General features: G+C 35.7%; 1 long non-coding RNA gene across 4 annotated transcripts; it reads right to left on the bottom strand.

The window, feature by feature from the left end:
• Nucleotides 1-813: 813 nt before the first annotated feature.
• On the bottom strand, nucleotides 814-4,205 carry LOC110914930. Of its 4 annotated transcripts, none has more exons than XR_002578645.2 (6): nucleotides 4,038-4,203; nucleotides 3,771-3,908; nucleotides 3,530-3,619; nucleotides 3,395-3,450; nucleotides 2,160-2,338; nucleotides 814-2,094 (listed from the first exon to the last, which is right to left on the bottom strand). It is a non-coding gene; the product is annotated as an uncharacterized LOC110914930 (long non-coding RNA). The 4 variants fall into 4 exon arrangements; XR_002578642.2 differs by having other exon boundaries at nucleotides 872-1,410; nucleotides 2,000-2,094; nucleotides 2,160-3,450; nucleotides 4,038-4,205; XR_002578643.2 differs by having other exon boundaries at nucleotides 872-1,399; nucleotides 2,000-2,094; nucleotides 2,160-3,450; nucleotides 4,038-4,205.
• Between the last annotated feature and the right edge of the window lie 17,286 nt (nucleotides 4,206-21,491).

Raw genomic sequence — 21,491 nt, 5'->3', positions numbered from 1 at the left:
TCCACAGCGACTCGCACCTCAAATTTCCATGTTCGGTGTTTGGAAAGCCCATCATGATTGCCATGCCCCATCAACTTGTCATTTCAGATGTAAATAATCGCAGTAAAGGAACTAATAGAGGGTCTGTTAGGAACAATCTGCTTTGAATCATAAAACTTGTAACAAAAAACGACATTTTATTCAATAAAGTTTTTGGTATAGGTCAAAGTGCAATCAAGAAAGTCAAAGATAAACTAAATGTCATCTCATGATCAGTACAATAAATTAGGGATAAGCTCGTACCAAACGATACCGAAAATCCCAAAAAATGGGTAACGTTATCAAAAATACCTGGTACGATACGGTTCATTACCGGTACGGACCGGAATTTGAAGGTAAAAACTGGTACCGAAAATCAAACCGGTTCGAGAAATTCAGTACCGATTCCGAACCGGTACCTAGTACCATTTACTCATCCTTGCAATAATTGACAAACCAAAACTCAATTTAAATAGGATTAGAAACAGACAAGGATAGGGTTCTATTATACTGAAAAGTGCATACAATGAAAACAAAGAAATGCAAATAAATATACAAGCTAATTAAGTAATCTAGCTGAAAGGACTAAAAGATGAACCCACTACAAAAATAGTTAACTGTATTATGCTAACACAAGATTGCCTTGAAAATAATAATGTACTGGTGTATGCAGCAGCAATCCAGAGATTTTAGAAGCCCTATAAAATCAAATACCAGCAGCAATTGGGTGCTTAAAAGATATATGAAACTAAGAAGATAAAAAAATTCCCAAAAGGGCTTTGTTGAATCTATGAATCACTTAAAATAAATCAGTAACTTCATAAAGACGGTGTTACAAAAGCCAATGACAATGTGGATTACAGACACTTTTGTTAACAAAACTCAAATTACATCTCTTTTTCGAAGAATGGAAGTACTCGAATCATTTGCCTCATTCAAATGCTTCCGATACAGTTTCAATATTTTAAAGGTCTTCTAATTTGATACACACTTCCTATCAAATGAAAAGGCTTTGTTTTATAAATAATACTAACAATGTTATTAGCTGTTAAATTCCACCACCAATCCCCACTAAACTACCTCTAATCCTACTTCAATTCCAACACTCGTACAAGCTATTAAACCTATCTTTCTCTACACTCGCCGAAATGGAAAGTGTCGAGCTAGCCACTGCACTCACCATTATGGTGCTCATAGCCTTCAACAGTACTGGAACCATGGCTCAGGAGCTTGGGGTCGCGCCAGAGACTTCCCCATCAATGGATAGCGATGGAACGGTGTTGTGGGTACCTGCTTTACTTGCAGCCGTTGTGTCTTTCGTTGCTTACCTCTTCTAAACTTGGATTAGCAGCCTTTTCGATCTATTAACTTTTGGCACAATCTGAAACAAGACTTAAAACCAATACAAAAAATAATTTAATTTTGGGTTATTGTGTCTAATCCATTTAATAAACCAGTCATGTTCGAATTCGTCTATTTAACAAGTTTAATTAATTATACAGTTCTATTATGACATTTTAACTCATTTCATTTCACAAATCAACTCATCATCAATCCATTTACAATTAAAATCAATCACACACACACACACACACACACACATATATATATATAATAAGTTCAACCTGCTAACCAGTTTGGCTTTCGGTTTGATTACAAGCGCTTTATACCCCCCCCCCAAACTTGTTTAATATGAATGGGTTACACGCATCGTGTATAAGCTACATAATTAATAAAGATATTTTTTGACCCAAATAAATACATGTGTTTGGTTTCTCTGTCCAACTGGCCTGTGCGGGATATCAACGCCGGGTATGCGTTTGGATCTCGGGTCAGTTTGTGTCTTCCCTCTGCCATACAGAGGAATCATCTTCTCCTCTTGTATTAGCGCTTTACAAACCGGACATTCGTGCGATTGCGAATGTATATGGAGCCATTTGTAAAGACATGAACATATATAAAGTTATAAACACAGTCATACCTCGGGTGCCATCCACCTGTATGTTCTGGTTTCTGCCGTCATTACTCCAGATTCAGTCTGCACCCTTGCAACTCCAAAATCAGCAATTTCACAACCTGTCCAATAAGAATAATTAAACCAAAAATACGGCAATATAAAGAGAAAATAAGGCAACTCTTACGTCGTGCTGATCCATCAGAAGATTGGCGGTTTTCACGTCCCTGTGGATAATATTGTTTTGATGCAGGTAACTCATGCCTTTGGATATATCGATTGCTATCTTCAGTAACAAAGGAAGCTTAAATGAACCATTTTGCTTGTGCAGAAAGTTGTATATGCTCCCTCGTGCGGCTGCTGGTGCTATTACAAAGCATAATATGAACACACTATCATCAACATGATGCCAACAATAACCAACAACTAAAACACTCAAAGTCCCAACATTCTGATCAGTATTACATGATCATCACAAGCACGAAAAAGATCCCAAACATTAAAAGAAACGTGTTCAGAAGGTTATTCTCTTGATGTCCTCGCCTCGAATGGAAATACTCATGAACAGCGTTTCTGATGCCGCGAGCTGCAGCGTTATGGCAACCGTGCCTGTTGAGTCTACCTGCAGCCGTGCCCGTTGCGTTTGGCCGCTGCGTTTCTGCAGCCGCTCTTTATGTTTCGGCCGCCACGCGCTATGGCGTTATGGCAGCCGTGTGCTATGGCATTACGGCACCCGCGTCTGGTATTTTTTTTTTGTAATCATAATCTACAAATAAGCTATTTAAAGAAAAAATTAAAATGGGTAACAAGTGTTTATGGGTCACCCGACCCGCCCCGCCCATCCTACCCAGTGGCGGATCCGAGAATTTTTTTCTATGGGTTCACTTTTGTGGTGGTCAAAGTTTTCACAACCATACATTAGAAATTTCTGGATGGGTCGGGTCGGGTCACGGAACTAACAAATTAGGACTTGGAACCATCCGCTGAACCTTTATTATTTATATATCTTTTTCGTTTTTAAACCATGAAGGTTTGTGAACGTATCATACCAATGAAGTCGCTTTAATCATTTTAATACATAGTAACAATTTTAAACAAAAATAAAAAATCATTTTTAAGGGCCAGGCCACTCAGTTTGGTTAGTGGCCCTATCTCTATCCTTCATCAAGAGCATTGCACGTGCATCTTAACTTGCACCATGAAATCAACAATTAATCCATTCAAAACTAAACTAATGACAAATAAAGATGGGCATATGAAGTTAACAGGCCTGCTAAAACGAAGAGTTGGATCATCATAGCCTTCAATATACAAGAAATCACAGGTGAACCTAATGCCACAATCATCCACTAAACAACTGAAAAATATCAAAAAATTCAAAAACAAATTAGAAGATTCGTAAAAATATATAGGGTTTACAACCATAAAAACTCAGATCTGCAAAGTTTTGCTTGTCATCTCCATCATTCCATCTTCATCTACAACCAAAAACGTCAAAAATTAACGGTAGCACCTTAGATCTGAGAAAACTTTTAGCATAAAATAGAAAAAACCTACCTGATTTCCATCTTCATCCACCAATAGCAACTATACCGAAGCAAACCTATCAGATCCGGACTTGTCATCTTCCCTAGCTCTGCTTGTTTCCTGCAAAGTTATTAGAGAAAGAAAAAATCTTAGATCTGCAAAGTTTTGCTTGCCATCTTTATCTACAACAAAACAACCAAAAATGTCAAAAATTAAGGGTAGCCCGGTAATCTGAGAAAACCTTTAGTAGTAGAAAATAGAAAAAAACTACCTGATTTCAACTACACCGAAGCTTCATCATTCTGATTGACGCAAGAATGTTTTTGTACCGTTCTTGAATGTAGCTAAAAACTCAGATCTGCAAAGCTTCATCCTTCTGGCTCGTGTATCTCCACCACTGCATTTTCGTCTACAACAAAACAACAAAAAACCCTAAAAGTCGATGGTGGTCTGGTAGATCTAAGAAAACATTCAGTAAAACAACAAAAAACCCTAAAGGGCATGACCTAAACAAATCAAAGGAGGTTGTCGGACTTACCTCGGGTTGTTGGAACTTGCCTCGACCACTTTTACAGACCACACCATTGTTGGATCTGGTGAGATCTTGCTCATACCACAGGAGGCAAGAAACCTAAATTGAAAATCACCAGAGAGAGAAAGAAGGAGGAGCGGCGGATGAAATGAATTAGGGTTTAGAAAGCGAGTGAAAGAAACATTATATTGGATCCATAAGAGGTAAAACGGGTCAAAGTGATCCGGTTAGGATCCATACGGGTTCACAGCGTGTTAAAGACACTTTTCAACACCTTTATGCTTAAAATGGTTGTAAATGTGCTTGAAATGCTTGTACAATGGCAAATGACCATTTCTGCCCTTCCTATATGCTTATTAAAGTAGTATAGATATATATATATATATATATGTAGGGTCAGGATTTAGAGAAAATGGTGAAAAGTGTGAGAACGGTGAGAACGCTTATGAATCGTCCGAACAAAACAATCTATGGAATAGATTGGCGCGGTGGCTTTAATAACAGAATTCTATTGAGTGGACGCGCTTCATTAAGGGTAAAAAGGTCTTTTACACTTCTATACCAAAACGCCAAAGTAATGAATAAAACGCCATTACTGGCTAAAACGCATCCCTATATAAACAAAACATTCTCATACATAAGATCACGGCTCCCCCAACCTGAAAACGCCATATTTTCTACTATATAACTTCATCTTACAACGCCAAAAATTCTAAAACATCAAACACGCTACTAAAAAAAAGCCATATTTTACTATATACCAATCATCTTAGAAAACGCCAAATCTCTCAAATTTCAAAAAATTCCAAAAAAATAGATGTTTCTTTCAGATACACTATTTCCTCAGAAAAACGCCAAAAATGCCAAAAATCGTTTCTTATATATTCAATATTGTTCTACGCGAAGTTTCAGAGAATGCATTCTTTCCTGAGGTGCTGTGACTAAAATAACTTTTTGCTGAATGAGATGGACAAAACTTCAAGAAAAAGATACTGGTGTCAGATTTATTTATGTCAGTTTTTGTGTTTTGTTATTGATGAATAATATAATGGCATGAATAGACGAATGACACTGATGAATGGTTTGAAGATACATATTCAAACAAAAAACTCATGACATATTGTCTTTGCAAACGGCCACAAAAACACAAGCATGACAAAGCCAAACCACAAGTGAACATATTTCAAAGAAGAAAGAAACTGATGACAGTGAAGATTTGGAAAATGAATTGTTTCTATTTTCATTTTTTTATTTTCCATTTCTGTTGTTTGTTATGTATTTTTCGACTAAGGAAAAATTTTTTTAATAAAGAGCCAAAAAGTCATAAAGATTGGGAAACGCCATAATGCAGTAAAACGGCAAAAACTCCCAACCTATAATAAAAGTAATTTGGAGAAGTATTATTAAAAGCTAAAAATGAAAAAAAAAAAACGCCAAAAACTACTTAAAGCCATTAAAAACGCCAAAGTTGGAAGATGGAATGTCTATGATCATAAAAGCTCATAAAAACCTGAACAAAAACAGAAAAAATACACACAATAACCAAAAAGACGGCTACTTTAATAATATCATTTATTATAAATAAAATTCCGCCAAAACTACGCGCCAAAAACATCCTATAAGAGAGACATCTCTGCACAATCAACTGATCACACCACCAAAAATACACGCCATCTTTCCAAGAAACCATTCACTTTAAAACGCCAAAAAAGATACTTAAAAAAGCCACAGATGCGGAACCTCATTTCTTCTATATTGAGTATTTTTCTGAATGAAGTTTCACTGAATGGATTCTACTCTAAGGTGGGTATATCTATAAGCTTTTGCTGAATGAGATGCACAAATATTCAGGAAAAAACCAAGTAAAAGACACTTTTACCCCTTAATGAAGACGGGCGTTACGTAGGAAAATAAGGATCTATATAAGGTATTCAAAACAGGTTCAAAATGCCAAGAAGGTTAAAGTAGAAAAGGCTGATGACATTGAAGATTTGGAAGAGAAATTAGATTATAATTTTTTTTTCAATTTCTATTGTTTGTTATCTAATTCTCTGATTTTATTATCTAATTCTCTACTTACAAAAAAAATTAATATAAAACGCCAAAAACACCAAAACGCCTGATAGTGTGAAAACTGAGAGAACAGATGCTAGCAAAGCACGATGATGCTATAAAACGCCAAAAACGCCAAACAAGGTATTACTGAAAAATCAACACTAATTCACAGATGAAATTGAACCAAACAGTAATTGCTAAACAGTAAAATGAAAAGACGGTAACATTGTTGCCAAACATTTATTATATTAAAAGCCACTACATGGAAAACTGAATTTATTTATATTTTCAAAACGCCAAAATTGTCTGTCACATTATAGACATGTATCCTACTTGATATAAAACATCAAGAAAATTACTGATGGTTTTTACATCATATACATGCATCCTGATTTAAAAAACAATAAAAATGCCAAAACACACTTAAAACTCCAAAATGTTTACTATGATCTTGATCTACAAACAATAAAACGCCGCGTATTTATTAAACGTAAAAAAAATGGAAACGGGATGTGACACACGTTTAAAAAAAGAAATATGAAAGGACAAAAAAACCCCTCCGCCCTTCTCTATGCCGCGTGACACGTGTTGGGCTAGGATGCGTTCTCACCATTCTCACACTTTTAAGCGTTTTCTTCTGATCCCGTTTATATATATATATATATATGTATATATATATGTATTAAGATTTTTGCGCTTAGAACGATTTTATAGGTGACCCTTTATTTGTTATTATGCCTACTTATTCGCAATATATCTACGATTTGCGCTTCGTAATATATATGCATAAATATGGACATATTCGACAAATACCGTAGTTCACATATTACGTCATTTTACACATATATTACATTTAAACACTTAATATGCGAAATAACTCATCAAGTTAACTTAAGCATTATTTTTCATGTTCATCACAATTTACACACATAACATGATTTTTGATCTAGTTTACCGTTTTTATCGCACAAACGCCTAAACATAGCATCAATCCATACTATCATGTAATCACTTGAAAAAACAAATTACACATATTCATATTCATATATCAATTTATAACACACAAAGTTCACCTTTGAACATCTCGTTTTCGCGTACGTTGAAATATGCGTATTTTACGGTTTCGGTAGCGTTTTGGGGCGTCGGAAGTCACGTATGACTAACCAAACACCAAAGATACTTAATATCAGTTAAAATACTTATATTTATTAGAAAAATATCAGTTTATAATCTGATTTAAAAAGTTTTGCAAAAATCACTTTAAAAGCCGATTTTTTACCGTTTTTAACGCATAGTTTGGTACCGAACTTTACCGTAACCATCCCAAATCATCACGACTTGATATTTTAACATAACACACATTATCTACTGATCAAAATAATAATTTTACTCATGATAGTGCAGTTTTCATGTATGACACATAAATCATGCAATTTCACTCATTTTACTACTTATTAAGCTACATGTACAATATGTAAAGCTACCAAGTTTACGATATAGTTTTATAACATCAAAACACATCATATAACATTATTTTTGTGAGTTTATATTCTGATTTGTATGTATATTTTATGATAATCCTTTTGATTGAACATGCATGCTTTCCAAGATTCTTATAAATCAAAGATTAACTAATCAATCAAAACACAAACACTAGCATACAAGCATGCATATTTCGGCCATATATACATAAATATATCTAATATTATTTCAAGAAATTCAAGTCACCATCATCACATAAATCATACAAGTTTTCATATGCATGTTACTTTGATCATTCAAACAGTCATTATTCAAGAACATTTTTAATCAAAACGTAAAACACAAACTCTAAACCACACACACATACCCACGGCTCTATACATATACACACATTCATTCTCATTTATTTTTATAAAAACCATTTGTTGTTTTGTTTCCAAGAGTTGTGAGAATCCAAGTATTTGAGAACCATTCTAATCATCCTCATCATCATCATCATCAAGAAACAAGTTTTAAAAGTATTAAAAGTTTTATACCTTTCGAGAACAAAAGTGGGTTTATGATAAGATTTTTGATGAAAATGAGCTTGTTCCTCTTTGAAATTGCCTTGGAATCACCTTTAAATCTTTAAACTGACTTGAAACTAACTTGAAATGGCCATGATCTTCAAGAAAATGAGTTTAAAATTTTGAAAGTGTGTGTATTGAGGGTGTTTTGTCCGAGAGCTCCAAGTGAAAGAATTGGGATTTGAGTTTTAATGGTTTTGCAAAGTTTGATGATATTTGAGAATGTTAAGTGTTATAAGGTTTCAACACTTAGGAAAATTTCATTTTCAAGAAAGAGGTGGGCACCTTATGTGCCGCCACCTTGCATCTACTCACATAACACACATATACATACAACATATTCACATATTATAGGTTAAAACAGGTAGTTTACTGACTACCGGGTATTTTATCTGGCGTTTTATCGCGTTTTAAAGCTTTTAAAAATTTAAATACGAGGCGTTTTATCGCGTTTTAAAGCTTTTAAAAATTATTTCATCAACTTATAAAAATTAATCCTATTAAAATATTACTGAATAATAGATTGACTGCGTTGTCTACGTTTCGCAGTATACACGCGGTATTGCGCAGTGTGTACTTAAATTCGCGAGATAAGAATTTTAAGCGTTTTAATTAATTTTTCTTCACGATTATGATTAAAAATAGGAGTTTAATCATAAAGGGATTTTTTTAGGATTTTAACATCATCCGGGCGGTCACCGACATTCGTTTCGCATTTTGTTCTTTACGCGATAAGCATTTATCTTTTTATTGCCAACTAAATTTTTAGTTTAGTTTGGATTTACCAAACTTCAATTATCACTAAAATAACACCATGTTTAATAAAATATCATTATCATTCTTTCATAACACGTGTCACATCAGTACGGTACTCGCCTAAATTGTCGGGTGTCACACTATACGCGGCGTATATAAGGGTCAAAAAGACAATTTTAGCCATGGTTTGGGCTGTGTATAGCCCCCAATCCAGGGGTAAAATGGTCTTTTTTACCAAACTTGCCCCATATATACGCTACATACAGGGCTATACGTGGTGTATAGTAAAAAAGACCATTTTACCCCTGGATTGGGGGCTATACGCAGCCCAAACCTGGGGTAAAATTGTCTTTTTGACCCTTTATATACGCTGCGTATAGATCTATACGCAACGAATATAAAGGGTGGTTTTTTTAAGAAGCATTTATAAAATATTAATCGTTTTAGTAAAGTTTTATAAAAAAAGTTTTCTATTTTAAATATATAAAATAAAAAAGTAAGTATTTCTTACAAACTTTCATATACAACACTAATCATTTTATACGATAAATATCATACGTATGGTATAGGTGTAGTATAGGTCACGTATGGACCTCGTATAAGCCTATAAGTGTGATATCGTATCGTATAGTGTAGTATATATCCCGTATATGTGTAGTATCGTATAGTATAAGTCTCGTATAAGCCTCGTATAGAACTATAGATGTCGTATCGTAGGCATATACAAGTCCTATAAGGGACCTATACGAGACTTATACTACATTATATGATACGATACGATATAACACTCATATATGCCTATAGTTGTAGTATAGGTCTCCTATAGTACTATAGGTGTGGTTTAGGTCCCGTACGTAGGCCTATAGGTATATACAAGACCTATAGGGAACCTATACTATACACTGTACGATACGATATGATACGATATTATAGGATAGCATACAACACCCGTATAAGCCAATAGGTGTAGCATAGGTCCCTTATAGGCCTATAGGAGTGGTATAGGTCCCGTACAAGCCTATAGACACATACAAAATCTATAGGGAACCTATATGAGACTTATACTACACACTATACGATATGATACAATACGATACGATTTTATAGGATACCATAGAACACCTGTATAGGCCTATAGGTGTAGTATAGGTCCCGTATAGGCCTATAGGCATATACAAGACCAATACAAGACTTATATTATACACTATACGATACGATACGATACGATATGATACGATATGATACGATATGATACGATACAATACTACATCCATAGGCCTATACGAGGTTTATACGAGACTTATACTATACGCTACGATACTTAAAAAGGTTTTTTTTAAAGTACTTATTATAGAACTTTGCTAAAACGATAAATAATTTATATAATTGTTTCCTAACAAAAAAAAAACCTTTATATACGCTGCGTGACGTGTGGGGGTGAGAGTGTAAATTTTAGATATATTTTAAGCACTTTTTACTCGCGCATCAAGCTTTAAATTTATAAAATACGATACAATACTATCACTCTACACACATTAGGGCAAGTGCACTCATCGTAGACGTAGTTTAGTGATGGTAAGATACCGAGGTAATCCAAGGACACAAGAGCTTTTAATACCGGCATATCGTTAACGTCTAATCTAACCAAATTTTGATAAAAGCTTTGAAAGTTTTAAAAGATAAACTAGAAAATAAAAATGTAAATATAAGGAAGACAAATAGACAAGAAGGAATCACTTGGTTCCAACTCCTCTTTTATGTATCCTTTGATGATTTCCGCACTTTGGGCTTTTTAAGAGATTATGTTAGTGGTAGGCCCCTCTTGTGAAGGAGAAGTTACCCTCAACCTATTGGTCTGAGTCAGCAGGGATACAGTCCCGCAAGGTCGGATTATTGAAAGATAATTAAATAAGTTATTAATGCGAAAAGTAGTTGGCCCCTCTTGTGAAGGCGACGTTACCATCAACCTATTGGTCTGAGTCAGCAGGGATACAGTCCCGCAAGGTCGGGTTAATGTTTTAATAGTAGTTTATAGATAAGGGATTACAAGTTGTTCTTACTTCCCCCGATTTGATGCTATCTGCCTCTAGGGAAGTCCTCATAAGCTTGAATCAGGTCCTCACAGGATCTATACACTGAACGAGGTAAGAACTTTACCCAAACACCCTTCTAACTCCTTTCCAGGCAATTAACGCGCTTTATATAGACTGTAAAGACACTAATGAGTGAATCAACAAAACATGAAGAAATGATTAAGTAAAGTTCACTTTCAATATAAAAAACTAGTTATTAAATTCATTAATACATACCCAAATAAAAAGTTGTCAAAGATTGGAAATCAAAAGTAATACATAAAAGATTTGTCTTCACCAAGTGATGTAAAAGATTTAGCCAAGCATGGCCTTTGTTTGACAAGAACTCTTACGATCGATCTTGGATCCCGAGACTACTACACACTCTAAAAGATGAAAGGTGGATAATGGTGGTGGATGTTGGTATTGTAGTGGTGGTGGATTGGTGCAAGTGGGAGAGAAGTGGTTTGCCAATGGATGAATTGGAATGAAACCAAGCACCCTTATTTATAGCTAGAAACAGAGACTTCATACGGCCCCGTGCCCACCTGGCACGGCCACGTGATCTTCCATTTCTCTCCCTTCGTTAACTGCAGATGTCAGGTCTTGTACTAACACACCCCGTGGTGGAACAGCACGGACTCGTGGTGAGTGTACTTGTTGTACTATCTCAGATTATGCGAATCTTAGAGTTGACCACAGCCTATGTTGAGTTGGCACCACCCTATGTTGGTTTGTCTTTTGCTGTTGTCTTTTTCTATAAGGAATCTTGATTGGCACGACCCCATGCCTAAGCTTCTGTTTTTTGTTATTTTTGTTGGTTTGGATGTGGATGGGGGTTCAGCAAGTCGTGTCAATCCTTCTTCTTTGTATTTGTGTTGGTTTTTACTATTAATTTGTTCCTTTTGTTTGTTTAAGCTCTTTTGATCCTGTAAATTAAAAGTAAACAAAGAAACATGTTTTTTTTTCCAACATTAGTACAGAAAAAGGGTTGATCTTACGCCTTGTTTGATGTAATTTATATGTTGCATTTACGCACATCAAATACCCCCATACTTGAATCTTTGCTTGTCCTCAAGAAAAATTCTATAATATGGCTTACACACCCAAACGGAATTAGTAGAAAAGAAGTTTCGGGTTTATCATTAGAGTGTCGGGAATCCAGGTTCTAAATTTATTTTGTTTTTATTTTATTTAAAATCTTATTCGTCATGATTTATATAAAAAACATATTAAGAAAAATTATTTGGTTTAGGCATAACATGCCTTTATAAAATTCTATTTAGTTATATACAAATTTACACACCTCACCAGTGGTCAGCCAATACTCGGCCGAAGTTCTTTATGCGAAAATTGTGACAACTCGAAATTTCACCCTATGCATTGGCATAGCCTATGCGTATGTAATTAATCTGTAAGTTTAATTGTCTAATACGTGATAAAGTTGTGAGTTTAATAGTCTAATATGTGACATAGTTGTGGGTTTAATTGTTTAATATGTGATATCATTGTGAGTTAAATGCTTATTATGTGAACGATATAAACTAGTATACGTTATGTTTTTGGATTGCACAAACACTCCGGGTCACGCATTTCGTTATCATCGCACACCTTTCTGCCCTTTGGGTGTTTGGGCTCAGCCCAAGACCTCTCATGATAATGCACTGCCACATAACTCAAGCCCAAACCCGCCACCCTTGACCCATAAATTGGCAGCTTTGCCATTAGTTATGGTAGCCCAACTGTATGGGCTTGAGCCCGAGATAAATAAGTGAACCGCCCAAACCTTTATCTAATATGTATACGTATTATATTTTGATTAGCTTAAAACTCAAACAACCCCTACTTCTCCTCTCCTGATTGCGACGGGCAGTAGCAGACCCCCCCTCCTGTTGTGCGACGGCAGAAGACAAGGTCTTCCCATCTCGAGGCATTATCCCATCTATTCGATTTTGTGGTTAGTAATTACTTATTGTTTTGTTGTGATTGTTGAGTTCATCTAGGTAACACATGTGCAACATAACATGAATATATTATGATCAAGAACTAGGAGCATGAGTCAATGTCATCTTGACCAATATACACGTGAATTGAATTACGAGTTTGATCGTAACAGTGTGTTTAATTGGGTATATATGTATGGTAACATGTTTAGGATTGGTTTGCTTGTAATTATGCTTTAATAATTAATGATTCGTATGATAACATGTTTATGTGAATTGTTATGATAATTGTTATGTCAATTGTTATGTTAATGGTGATACTGTTCGAAGATAATGGGTATGTTGAGGGTCAACAGAACCGAGTAATTGAGTTTGTTGCAAGGGTATAACTAATAAAAACAAAACATCATATTAATTGGATTATACACAACCACACCTTGGGCTGATATGTTTAATGGGCTGCGAATGGGTGGAGAAACACCACACTCGGTTTGCAAGCCCAACCCGATGGACACTTAACTTTGGATCATTTAAATGAAATATGGGATTGATGAAGTAATTGTTGTTAATTAGTTTAATATAATTGATTGACGAATCTAAATGATACAGCTTGATTCTTATATTAATTAGTGAGGGTTTCATATATACGAGTAAGTGAAGTATTCATGCAAATAAATTGGTTGAGAAGATGTTATAGGCTGAATCTTAATTGATGACGATAATGAAACTGATTGGACTGATTGTTTTGAAAAAAGGGATGGATTATATTGTTGATAAGTGGACTGTGATGAATATAAAATTCATATAATCTTAACTGTTGCGTGTACAATTTTTATCATGAAGTTTTAAAGGGGGTTTGTGTGATGTAACTAATAAGCATAATATGACCAGATGTGGTATTAGCGGCATATCGGTAATTGATGTTTGAGCAAATAGGGCGATTAACCAAGATTTAGGGATATGATATATTAAACTGATTTCTTTGGTATGATAACCTCGAACTCGTAACATGATATTGTCAATATATGATAACTGGTATATTGAATTATGTGCATTGGATTTGTTGATCAGTCAATTCGTTGGGCCGCACCCTTCGAGTATTAAGTCTTGGGCTGTGGTAGGGAGCCGAGCCTGATATGGATACGTGTGTTAATTATGCGTAAGATTGCGTGATATGTTTAACTGATGAGTAGTAATAAACCAAGGATACATTGTACATGTTTTATCGTGACTTCTTGTGTGACAACGTGATCAACATGGATGCAAACTGATTGCTTTATATACATGAACCTTTTAGGCTTTGAATAACTGAGTGTGGTCAAGTAACTAGTCTTACCGAGCAAACCAAAGGTGAGTTCACTGCTCCTTTCCAAGCATGCATCCCGGGGAGGGATATTGGGTAACGTTCCGGGGAGGAACGTTAGGTTAATGGGATGTGTTAGTGCACTATGTCTATTGACTTCGTCTTGTATCGAGTCATGTAATGTAATAGGATAGGATAATCAGTGCTCGAGTTGCTAGAAACTGATTTTAGTAGGTTTAATGTTGATTCCGCTTGAAAGTGACAGAGACCATTTCAAGCGAAATCACATTAATGTTGATTCCGCTTCAAAGTGTCTTGGTTCATTTCAAGCGAAATCACCACCACTATAAATAGGGAACTCGTTCATTTCATTTGAAGCGGAATTAGGATCTTGTATTCGGTAACGAAGTGCTGCCGAATTGTCTCCAGGTGCTGTAATCAATATTATATCAATATACGAGATATTTAAATTGTATCGAGCGTCCATTTCATTGATTCCGCCTCTGATTCGGATAAACAACTCTTCTGTTCGACCCATTTGGGTCACACAATGATCCTACAAGTGGTATCAGAGCACAGGAGGAAGAGTTTAGCTTGATATCATCAGTTTTCTGACTTCTACACCTTCTTTTTCAAATTGGACAAGATTTCACGGACAAAATGAACTAAATTTTTCACAGAACATGCGAAACAGTGTTTTAACAAAGCCTTGAGAATATCAGACCTAAATTCGGACTAAAAGTGACAAAAATGGGCCAAAAAGCTGATTCCGCTTGAACGAACATACTAATTCCGCTTGAAATATTCAGTAGATTTCGCTTGAAAAGTACTATTCCGCTTGAGATTAGCATGTGATTCCGCTTCAAACAGCTATTTCGCTTATAAAGATCATCTTATTTCGCTTCAGACTGGTATTCCGTTTGAAAGTACACTTGATTCCGCTTGAAGATTCCGCTTCAAGTTGTGATTTCGCTCCAACGTGTCATCTAAGTGACTTCGCTTGAAGTCTTATTTCGCTCCAAAGTGATTCCGCTCCAAAAGTGATTTCGCTTAAAATCACTATTCCGTTTGAAAGTGAAATTTTGTGTCGAGATCATTTCACGTCAACCGAGTGTCAGTCTGTTTCAGGTTATTTGATATTGTTTGTACTGATTGTGTTTGTTTGACTGTTTGTCTCCAGGTAATTCAAGGAATTTTCATCATGAATGAGATCAAAGAGAAAACCAGAGAAGAGATTTTGAATGAGAAAACTTATCGAGAAAGAAACATTGCTTTGAACAGAATGGATGAGATGCAAGAAGAGTATGAGAGTGTAGGACCGGTTTTGACGCCGTTCGATTGCGAAACGAACGTTTCACGTGCGGAATCCGTGAACGTACGTGACCGAACACACAATAACATACTACTAACGTGATTCCATTGAGAAATACGACTTGAACGGTACAAGAATCACGATTACACCACTTTCTCTCTCTAGACTTTCTCTCTCTAGAAGTCTTCTACTAACTTTTCCAAAAATCTTCTATTTCACCAAAATCTTACTAAAATCATGACATAACCTCCTATTTATAGGTCAAGGCATTTTAATGAAAGTTCTCATTAATTACAAGTTTGCCACCTTGCCTTTAAACTAGATATGACATTTATAAAGACTTGATTTCTTCGATATCTCGCTACGGCTCGGATTGGCGAAGGCGATAGACAATAAATGCATCAACAATCTCCCCCTTGGATATTGCCGCAGTCAATCCGTGGTGAAACTCGTAGCGACTTGTCCTTCTCTCTCTCTAAAACTCGAACAAAGATGTAGTCGACAGACAACTGCACTAGCAAACTCCCCCTTGGATGTTGACGGAATCTTTAGTGAGAGTCTTCAAATACTCTTGCTCGAACAGAATCCCGGTGGATCTGTCTTCAGCTTCCGTTGCTCTCTTTCTTCAGGCTCTTCAGGCTCCCCCTTTCGTCAAGCTTCCGTGCTTTTGGGATCGACGCCTGGCTTTCCGTATCAACAGATTTAGAAACCTGCACATCTCAACCTCTCTATTACAAACCAATAAAGTTGTGATTCAACTTAATGAATCAACTAAACATTTGAGAATTATTTTCATTTAAAAATGATCAAAAATTTGAAACATTCCAAAATTTGATTCAAATTAATGAATCATCTTAAACATTTCAAACCATTTAACCAATCCAACTGTTCATCTTGTTTAGCCTTTGAGATTTTGAATGTCAGCTTTTCAACATCAGTTGTCGAAAATCTTTTTAGATTTATCAAAATAAGAAACATGAATGCAAAGACAAAAATTAAATGCAGAAATGAAATATGTACAAACATATTTTTGTGAGTTTGTGTAAGAGGATCATATCAGTTTTTGAGACACATCACACGCACCGTTAAGCTTTTAGACATTTTAAGTTCTAAACGATTCACGTTGATTGACGATATAGTTGTCCTCTTAAATTTTCATACAATTTTCAATCTATTCAGGATACTATTTAAGTGTTTTATGAACTTAGTTTGATTCATGTGTCCCACCTCTTGAATATACTCCCGTATCCAGAATCCCAATATTCAATCTTACAGGCAAGAATACTACAATGATATCTGTACATAAATTAGGGGTTAAATGCGAGAACTGAGGGATCTCAGGTCAGAACTTCCGTTCAGCAGAGAGATATCAGCTTCGACTTAGCAGTGTGTCCCCTTTAGAGGATCTTTTCAGCTACAACAGATGATTATCAATTTTATTGTCTAATCAGCTGAGGGCTTTATGCTATGTTTCAAGCATTTTGCGGAAAGTATTAGCCAAGGACTAGGTCAGAACTACCGTTCAACAGAAGTCCCGGAATAATACCCCAGACATCATAGAGTATAAACACCTAGTATATCAGAATACGAGACCTTTCAAACGAGATTTCAGGGGTTACCTATATATCCAAGTAGTGTTCCCCACGAATTTCACAAGTTTGAAATTTTAGGTTTATATCCCGAATAAATCTACTAAATGTACAAAAACCTATCGTCACATCATCAGTGAGACCGTTTATTACATTTGACATTACATTTCTTTAGCGTGCTGTGATAGTCCACTGATTTACAATCATTTCCTCTTTTTCGCAACAAAACTCAATTTTTGCAATTTTTCAATGTTTTTGACATTTTCAAATTTTCTAATTTTTTAAAAATTTTCTCCCCCTAAAATCAAAATATGTTTCAATTTTGATTTTCTGAGAAAATTTGAAACAGACTGTACAAACTTGACAACTTGATGAGAATCACTTCAATTCTCTATCCACCTGGCATAAACAATCAGAACTCCCCCTCACAACAAACTATTTTCCCATTATGATTTCAAAACACTTAAGTTTGTTTTAATCAAAATGGTTTTTTCCGGAAAATTAGTTTTGTGTGACATTTCATAAACACGGGGTTTCATCACATTGTTTTACAAATTACTACTTATAGGAAGGATGAATCAAGTACAACTTAATGTCCCTGATTTATCTTTTGAAAGACGAAAAATCACCAAAGTGAAATTTCTCAAGAAATGTGCCGATTCATGTTCCACGCTTACCAACCTGGGAACTCCGGCAAGTCAGGTTTTTCATTTGAACAGTTTCACCCAAGCCTGACTGTCCTTGGGTGATTTTGAATTCTTGTTTAGCAATGGTGGAAAGTTTGTATCATCCATTGTTAAACCTGAATTCTCAGATTTTATCTCAACAGCTGGCTCTTCTGGTTTTGACGAACCAGAATCATTGCCTGAATGTGGCTTGTCTGACTTTGATGAGCCAGATTCATCGCCGACATGTGGCTCCTTTGTTTCCGAAGAAACAGATTCATTGCCACAAAATGTTACCTTCTTCTTGTCCTTTTTCGTCCTCAGATTTGTATCTGATGAATTCATCTTGCTTGACTTTGCAATCGAGGAAGTTGATTCATCAGCACTCTTATTCGATCTGTCGGGTGAACCCGAGGACAAAATCTTCTCCAGATATTCTCTGGCCTTCTTCCTCTTCTTTCGCAGTTTGTCTTTCTGCCCCTGAGAAAGCTTCACTTTCGTTTCTTGAACCTTAGGCTGTTGAACCTTCTGTTCTTTGACTTTCAGTTCCTTGGGCTTGACAGTGGCTGGTTTCTTCGCCAATTTCTGAGATACATCCCTCGATCTCCCATTTGATCTCCTTGGGCAATCTCTGGCAATGTGCCTTTGGATTTGGCAATTATAGCATCTTCTCGTCTCAAATCTCTGTCTCTGGCAGTTAACAGCAATGTGTCCTTGATAACCACATTTGTAGCACACTCTGTTATCGTACCAATCACCATCTTCATACCAAACGCTCAGATCAAAGCACTGTTTGGCTTGGTGATACTCTTTCCTCCTCTTGATTGTTGGATTTGTCTTTTGAGCACTGTGGTCAAACCTGCACCACTTATTACCAACAATTTTTGAGTTTTCGTTTTTCAATTTTTTTGATTTTTGATTGCGATTGGATGATTGATCTGATGAGCTTTTATTTTTGTTTTGAACATTTTTCGACTTTTTAATAATTTGTTTTTGTTCAACAATCTTCTTAACAGGTTTTTGCTTTGAGCATTCACCTATTTCAGTAGATCGCAAAACAGTATTTTTGAATTTTTCTTCTAATTCTAAAAACAATTTTTGTTTTTCAATTTTTCCATTTACATCATCAGATTTCTCATCACATTCTTCAACTTTGACATTGTCAAAGTTTGTGACATTGTCACTTATTGGAATTGAATTGATCGGTTTTGGACATGGAATATTCACATACGTTGAAGAAATCACAAAACCTTTCAATTTATTTTCAAGCTCGTTGATTTTCTTTCGAGCTTGTTCTCCATCTTTTTCAAGTTGGATAATCTTCTGAAGATGAGAATTTATCATTTTTTGCTTTTCGATGTTATTCTTACTAAACACATTCCTCCCATCTTCAAGAATCTTTATTTGACTTTGAAAATCTTTTCAATTTTTATTTTTTCAATTTCTGAATTTTTTATTTGAATTTTCAAAACATTTTCTGAATTTTTAAGATTTTTGTTTTCTAATGTCAAACTCTCTAAATCCCTCAAGAGTTTGGCATTTTCGGTTTCAGATTTTCACAATTTAAGCACTTCTCAATCATCTTTTCAGCTTCAGCTTTCTTCTCCACCTTGATAGCTGAAATTTCTTTAACCTGCTCCTCTTCCTCTCGAACGATTGCCTCAGATTTTAATTTTGCTTCATCAGCTGCTTCTGCATTACTAATCTTTTGAATTTCAAGTTCTCGCTCTTTAATCTTCTCGATGAACAAGCTCAAATTCAAGTTTAAGTATATCTTCTTCAAGTCTAACAAATACGTTCTCCATTCAACACCCGGTAAAGCATTTCCCAACTTATCAACCAATTCCTCATTGGTCTTGGTTATCTGCAATCTCACTATCTCCCAATACAACTCGATATACCTATTAAACAATTCTTCAATTGATTCTCCATCGATACCTGAAAAATTTTCAAACTTGTTCAGTGCGATATACATTTCAGAATCCATGTTTTGGTAATGAGAAATACACAGCAACAGATTTTCAATCAACTAAAAATTTCACACAAATAAAAATCTGATGAATATCCGATTGATGAAAATCCGGTGACAACAAATCACTTCGAATTACCTGCAACCACACAAATAAACGATCAGTAAAAATATCAATCAACTGAATCGAACGGAAGATTGATCGGACAGATAGTATGGTGAGCGATCGGACAAAAACGCTATTCGATCAAATGAGTCACACAAAAAATCAACTTGTTGTACGATAGGCCGACAACACTTATTTAACAATGACAAATAACAACAAATCTTTTAGTGGGCCTTTACACGTGGTTGAGCCAAAAATTACACAATTTGATTGGGTTTAACTAAACAAGTGGGCGGTGTAATAAGGGCATTCAAATTAATAGTGGGGCGGTGGAGGTGACTACACAATGCAGCGTGCAATCAAGGGCGGTGAACAAATGACAACAACTATCACAAAGAATTGATTGTTCATCAAATAATCACAAAGACTTGTGATTGGGCCTCACACTATTAATGGCGGCAACATGAACATCATAACATGGGCTGTGATTGGCCTTTAATAACAACAACAGCAGACTATTATAAACCAGCCGACAATGGACAGTGCAAATATGGACCGACAATCAAACTTTATCACATGTAACGAATTCCTTTGATTGGACCTTCAATCTTCATCACATGGCTTAAACAAATCACAAATTATATCATGCAGCCGACAAACACCTTGATTTGTTCAATGATTAAAAGTAACCGACGACTTTTTTTTTTCTTCAGAAAATCACATGCATTTTTTCTCGATGTTCAGATGATCACATGAAGAAGATGACTTATAAGCGAACCACGATTGGAACCTTATAAGCGGACCAATAAAGTATTTGGAGCGGACCTCAGATGAACTAAAAAGCGGACCTAAAAGTCAAATAAGCGAACCAGTTTCTTACCCTTTGAGCGAACCTGAACTAATGCGACATGAGCGAACCAAACATTGACGTTTGAGCAGACCTGTTTCTGTCTGATCATATGACGCGAATTCGGACCGAAAAACCGCGATTACTCCTAAACAACTTAGAGTTTCGAGCTGAAACTTGGTAGGGTTGTAGATCAGGTCTATACGCACAACATATCCAAAAATCAGACGAAACGGACCATGAAAACCTGTTCAATTTGACTAATTTCAGTGAAAAACGTGAAAAGTAGGTAGAAGATGAAGAAATAGAGGAAATCGGATCTGAATCGGCTGAAATCTGGTACGAAAACGATGTGTTTGATCGTGCAATCGAGCTCCTAGCTCTGATACCAATTGTAGGACCGGTTTTGACGCCGTTCGATTGCGAAACGAACGTTTCACGTGCGGAATCCGTGAACGTACGTGACCGAACACACAATAACGTACTACTAACGTGATTCCATTGAGAAATACGACTTGAACGGTACAAGAATCACGATTACACCACTTTCTCTCTCTAGACTTTCTCTCTCTAGAAGTCTTCTACTAACTTTTCCAAAAATCTTCTATTTCACCAAAATCTTACTAAAATCATGACATAACCTCCTATTTATAGGTCAAGGCATTTTAATGAAAGTTCTCATTAATTACAAGTTTGCCACCTTGCCTTTTAACTAGATATGACATTTATAAAGACTTGATTTCTTCGATATCTCGCTACGGCTCGGATTGACGAAGGCGATAGACAATAAATGCA

The sequence above is a fragment of the Helianthus annuus genome, chromosome 16 (genome assembly GCF_002127325.2).
Source record: "Helianthus annuus cultivar XRQ/B chromosome 16, HanXRQr2.0-SUNRISE, whole genome shotgun sequence".
Lineage (NCBI taxonomy): Eukaryota > Viridiplantae > Streptophyta > Magnoliopsida > Asterales > Asteraceae > Helianthus > Helianthus annuus.
Note: the sequence above shows the minus strand (reverse complement) of the source record. Positions and strands in the feature narration are given on the sequence as shown.